The sequence below is a fragment of the Limulus polyphemus genome, unplaced genomic scaffold, assembly GCF_000517525.1.
Source record: "Limulus polyphemus unplaced genomic scaffold, Limulus_polyphemus-2.1.2 Scaffold4263, whole genome shotgun sequence".
Classification (NCBI taxonomy): domain Eukaryota; kingdom Metazoa; phylum Arthropoda; class Merostomata; order Xiphosura; family Limulidae; genus Limulus; species Limulus polyphemus.
The window spans coordinates 86,489-93,122 of record NW_013669873.1 but is presented as its reverse complement, the minus strand read 5'-3'; the positions used below and the strand labels follow the sequence as shown (position 1 = coordinate 93,122).

General features: G+C 32.8%; 1 long non-coding RNA gene across 1 annotated transcript in view; it reads right to left on the bottom strand.

Annotated features, from left to right (window-relative positions):
- LOC111088704 overlaps nucleotides 1-6,208 on the bottom strand; it is an 8,344-nt gene extending 2,136 nt beyond the window's left edge. The window contains exons 1-2 of the long non-coding RNA XR_002613140.1: nucleotides 6,094-6,208; nucleotides 3,797-3,979 (exon numbers count right to left, since the gene is read on the bottom strand). This is a non-coding gene — a long non-coding RNA (uncharacterized LOC111088704). The remainder of the gene's footprint in view (nucleotides 1-3,796; nucleotides 3,980-6,093) is intronic.
- Nucleotides 6,209-6,634: the final 426 nt, after the last annotated feature.

The following is a 6,634-nucleotide window of genomic DNA, read 5'->3' as shown; positions in this document are numbered from 1 at the left end:
ACCCACAGCCAACTGTTGGGCTACTCTTTTACCAACGAATAGTGGGATTGACCGTCACATAATAAGTCCCCACGGCTGAAGGGGCGAGCATGTTTGGTGGGACGGGGATTCGAACCCGCGACCCGCAGATTACGAGTCGAGCGCCCTAACCACCTGGCCATGCTATGATATGTAGAAAGTTAATTGAACAATGATCACCGCGTGGTGGTAAGTGGCAAGTTTATGGTTTTATAATGCTTAAAACAGGGGCTCGATTTCCCGCGATGGATAGAGTGCAGATAACCCATTGTATAGTTTCACACCAATAAACAAGAACAGTAATGATCAAATTAAAAACAATTCTGAGCCTAATTACATTTAACTTTTCACTGAAACGAAAAGCGTTGGAAAAACTTACTATTAAACAGTGCCACCTTACGGCTGTCTCCTGCGTTTATTATTCAAAATTATTTTCAACATTTGTTTTGTGACTACTATTTAGGACCTTTGAACGTTACACGAGAACTTCTAGCGTAGCTCTAAAGTAAAGAACATGTTGTAATCACATGGCGTTCAATGTGATAAGTTTGCATTCAGTTATCACTATATACATTTACAGGTGGGATGGATGTGTGATGTAATATATTTTATTATCACATCCGAAAACAGTTTCTAGCCAAGTTAAATTAAAATATCTGCAATAGACCGATCAAGGTCAGAGTTATAGTCAGTGATGATCTAACACCCATCAACGCCATTTTCACACAAACATCAGACATTTTACCACGACCTAAAAATTAATAACACGGAACACGGCTCGAGTAAAATATAATCATAATAAGCATAAAATAAATAACATTCCAGGTGCATAAAATAGTTCACAGAAACATTTAAGTATCAAGTAGCATGTTTTGTAGAACAGTTATGTTTGAAATGAGACCAATCTGATATAAAAACTCTAGAAATTTGAATAAAAAATCCGAATTAAGTTTTTCAACAATTTTAAAGATAGAATTATGAGTATTTTCAATAGGCCTGTGATACAAAGTAATCAGAGTGATTGAAAGCGTCATTTGTAAAATTAATGTAGTCATCGTTTAACTACGGAGTGAAAACGTAAAAAAAACCAGCAAAATGTATGATAAAGTGATAAATTTTTCAATATTTTTGTAAAATTTGTACTACATGTATTTTTAATCTAAAAATTACAATATAATACTTCTTTTCATTATTGTTGCCCGAAAGATTGAAGTTTGCACGTAAGAAATGAGTATGTTGTTACACTTAAGTTCAACCGCGTTTTATTTATTTATTATTTTCAACTAGAGTTTAATTACCTACCTAGAAAACTGGAAGTTCTACAATGGGCTAATCGCGCTCTGCCCACTTCAGAAAATCTAACCTCGGATTTTAGCGTTTTAAGTCCATAAACTTATCGTTGACCAACCGTGTGAATCGTTAAATCATTTGAATAACACAGACCGAGCTTGGCGAAAGCCCGTAAAAGTATAGCCGAAACGTCGATCCTCAAAGTAAATCTTTAATTTCAGAGAAATGTATTATGGTATGACAGTGGCATTAACTTGTACTATTACGTTTGTGAACCTACTGAAAGTATACTTGAGTTAGTAAAAAAACAAACATAAGTATATCGGTCGCACATAGCAAATAAAACAAACCTATATTTGAATGATCACTGAATCTCTAACATCGAATGTTTAAAGTACCCACTACCTAGTAAACAACATACAGTTAAACATTAACGTGTTAACTGTCCCTAAGGAAATAATTAATATGGCAACCACCACTAAAAAAAACCTGACAACCGTCGTTAAGAAGATCTAACCTGATAACCAACATAAAGTTAAACAATAATGTGTTAACTGTCCCTAAGGAAATAATTAATATGGCAACCATCACTAAAAAATCTTGGCAGCCATCGTTAAGAAAAATCTAACCTGGAAACAAACATACAGTTAAACAGTAACGTATTAACTGTCCCTAAGGAAAAAATAATATTGTAATCACACACACACACACACACACAAACCTGACAGGTATCGGTAAGAAAATATAACCTGGTAACCAACATGAATATAGAAATGAACAGTTGTCCTTAAAAAAAACAACAACAGAAAAACCTGACAGCCATCACTAAGATAATCCTAATCAAATAAATATCATTAAGAGAAAAACAATAAGAGGTACATGATTAGATAAACTATGTGACTCACAGAATGAAACAGCAGTAACATGTTAGTTTTCATTAACGTATGCAAAACTCTGGTGAAAAATAGATGCAAAAGTACAAATTCTGACAAGAAATTTCAGATATTTTGATAATTTGATACGAACGGGATAAAAAGTTATATATTGAATAAAAAACACACAAGATTACGAATATATCAAAGTAGGAAACTTTTTGGACTGATTTTTTTTAAACACCCAATCAGACAGCCAAGTTGTTTTTTTGCAATTCGAGGTATTTTATTTGCTTATATGAGATTACAATCAGAAATAACCACATACTATTTTACATATTTTTCGAAAGTTATGTCACCTGGTAATCAGATGGTGGCAAGAAATATAACAGTTAGTGACTGGAACAGAAGAAGATAAGCATTAAATACCTTATGAACTTGTTGACATTTAAAAACCAGTTTTGAAACCCACCTACAGGTTAATATTTTGTTTCATCTGTACTGTATCCCACTGTCTTACAGTATTCGAACTTAGTGTTGTGTTTTTCCATACTGTGTTCTGTTAGCTTACATTATCAGAACTTAGTGTTGTCTTTCTCCATGCCTTGTCTTATTGGTTTACATTACTGGAACTTAGTGTTGTATTTCTCTTTACTATGTCTTATTGGTTTACATTATTGGAACTTAGTGTTATGTTTCTCCATTACTGTGTCCTATTGGCTTACATTACTGGAACTTAATGTTTTGTCTATTCATACTGTGTCCTATGGCTTACATTAGTGGAACTTAGTGTTGTATTTCTCCATACCGTGTTCTATTGGCTTACATTACTGAAACTTATTGTTGTATTTCTCCATACCGTGTTCTATTGGTTTACATTACTGAAACGTATTGTTGTATTTCTCCATACCGTGTTCTATTGGTGTAAACCAATAGAACACGGTATGGAGAAATACAACACTAAGTTCCAGTAATGTAAGCCAATAGAACACGGTATGGAGAAATACAACACTAAGTTCCAGTAATGTAAGTTACTGAAACTTATTGTTGTATTTCTCCATACCGTGTTCTATTGGTTTACATTACTGAAACTTATTGTTGTATTTCTCCATACCGTGTTCTATTGGCTTACATTACTGGAACTTAGTGTTGTATTTCTCCATACCGTGTTCTATTGGCTTACATTATTTAAACTTATTGCCGTGCTTCATCCATAGTGCATTGTGCTGGCTTGTATTATTTGCCAGCCTTGGTTTTCTCCAAAAACAGTTTTTATACATGGACATGAGGTTACATACAGCAAAAATAAATAGTTTATAGCTATTTTATGAAGGACGAAAAACATGACTTTTATTTGTAATTATGAGATTTTTCCTGATGCAAAAATATATTTGACAAAGATTTTACACTAGCTTTTGGATTTAATCTTTGATTTTAAGTTTTTATATTTGTATAATATTTTGACCAAATAAAAATTCTGGAGTTCTATCTAATAATGTTTTTGGCACATTTTAAATTTTCAGTCAACTTTCATCCTACAGTAACGTATAGAACGAAAGAGGTTAAAATAAAGTATTTTTGATAATTCTGAGAATTATTTAACAAGACCGACTTACCGCCTTAAGTATGCACACCTCCTTTCTATAGATCCAACAGCAACCTAGGAAAGGAAGGATTAATATAATCAAACTGGCTACTGTGAACAATGCAGGAGAAGTTGAATAGTTTTCGGTCTCATAGTATTTGGAAAAGATGGTGTAGGAGATTGTCTCCAAATATACCATGAAAGCTCCAGATACCTGAAATACATTTGTACAGAAAGCTTATGAACAATGCATGAGCAATGAAGGCAAAATACACTTTGATCCCTTTTTCTGGGAAACGTAGCTAGGACTAAGTTAATAGAGTTATTCTTTAAGTTGTAACATATGTAATTAAGTTTCTGTAGCATATAACCTTATTACATTAAACCATTACACCTTTGTTTGTTTGTTGAATTTCGCGCAAAGCTACTCGAGGGGTATCTGCTCTAACCATCTTTAATTTAGCAGTGATAGACTAGAAGGAAGGCAGATAGTAAACACTACCAACGCCAACTCTCAGGATCCTCTTTACCAACAAATAGTTGGATTGACAGTCGTATTATAAAGCTCCCACGGTTGAAAGGGCGAGCATGTTCGGTGATGGGATTCAAACCCGCGACCATCAGGTTGCGAGTCGAGTGTCCTAATCACCAGGTCATGCGAAGCCACCATTATTCATACAGATAAGCTGGCAAATATTGTACTCAAAACACGATGGTTGAAGCTGAATTATTTCCCAGTGTTATACATGTACTTCCAAGCAATCTCACAGTATAGGATTCAAACACTGTATTTTTTAACCTTCTTAAACTTAACGTGCCCAGTAAAGTTATGTACGAATATTCACAGTTATGCAAATATTTCAGGTTATACCCATTAGTATTTTCTGTTTTATAACTTTGGCTTTTCGTAGAGGCATATAATGAACTTATATCATCCTATCCTTGCTGACCCAATGAAGATAAACGTTTAACTTAAAAGAAAACCAGTGTTGTGCACACTTATATTTTGTAACTCCGTTTACTTCCGAATGATGTCTTTTTAATAGACCATGACAAACTAAATATATTTAAATGAAATCTAATAAGCCTTAAAATGTTTTATGATAAATGCTCTAGTTGAAAAAGTATAATTTCATATATGTTCATAGTTCATACTATTTTATTAGTTTTCCTAATTAGAACCCCTCCCCCACCCCACACCCCCCAAAAAAGAGAAAACACAGTCGAATGCTTTAAATCTGTTGCTGCTTTCATATCTTAGTTCCTCCATTTCTTCAAAATTCTACTATTCGTTTGTGATAAAATATAACTAAATTCAAATTTTTTCTGCTCTAAATGTATCACATTACATTTTTCAGAATACCAAGGCCCTTCATTGATTCATCATTAAGTCTGCAGGCTTACGACGCTAAAAATTTGTTTTCGATACCCGTGGTGGGCAGAATACAGGTAGTCCATTCTGTAGCAACAAACAAACAAATCAAGCCATAATTCCAGGTGTTGAATACCTTCACATAATCAGGTATTTTCAGAAACGTGCTTACTTGCAGATGCACCATTTAATAAGTATTTGGTAATAATAAACAATTAAATCGTATCTAGAGACAAGCCGTGTCTCAATACTCCCGAGCTACACATATTCAAATTAATAGCTTTATTCTCATCCACAACGTAGGAGTCTTCAGAAAATTTAAAAACATTCCTGTTTTGTCGAATAAAAAAGAAAGATTTCTATTTGGGTAAGATATTCAGTGGTCTAACTTTAAAAGTATTGGCTTGCAAGGTTAATGGTATGTTTTACGATTAATTTGTTCAAACAAAAGACTTTTAAACATTCGACTTACTTATATGATAACCTTTTTAAATCTTTGCCTAATGGAGAACAGGCTCTCACTTTAAGTCAACTAAAACATCACATTAATTTCAAATTCTACCTAACAGATCACATTTCAGTACTTACTATTTGATGAAATATTTAATTCACACGAATTGTGGTTATTAAAAAAATAGTAATGTTTGAAAAACTTCGAAGGTATTGTTTATTAAAAATGAATCCTCATCTAAAGCATTATGACATACACTTTATCACCGTTTTCTTTTTCATTCAATCCGATAATATAACATTTATTTGAAACAACAATAACGACATAATAATATAAATATTGGAGGTTTCCCACTCTCTACAAAATTTAAAATTCAAAAAACAGCTAAAATGGGATTTTAAAATGTATTATTTAAAATGACGCATGTTTTTTTATTCCATTTTAAATGATTTTTTGAATTTTAAACTACGTAATAAAATAGATTATATAAATATGAAAATCTTACCAAATAGATACAGCTAATAAAACAGAGAAAACATATTGAAAGTGTTCTGGAACAAAACATCGTTTGTGAGTTTTATCTGACATAAAGGAATTCTTTACCCTTAAAAAGTTTTTAAGGTCACAATTCTAATTTGATGGTCGTTTTTAAAGCACAAACTGTTATAAATACTTCCACAAATTCATTGAACACGTTCTGATTGGGCGAAATCGTGTAACGTCATATTACGCATGCGTTGTATGTACTAAGAAGTGTGTGATGACGAAATTTCGTCGATAATTTTATTCACCGATTTAAAAAAAAAGAGGTGTTGTAATACAGTTGTAAATCCAAAATCGAAAAAAAAAGAGGAACAGATATAATTTTGTCTGGTGATTGGTAATAAAACTGATAATATCATTCGATTTAAACTTTGTTGGGTGCGTAACACAGTAAATAATATGAATTCTGGAAAAGTCGATTTCTGAGATGCATAAATATTTACATGAAATATCGAGAAGTTGGGCCCGACATGGCCAGGTGGATAAGGAGCTCGACTCGCAGT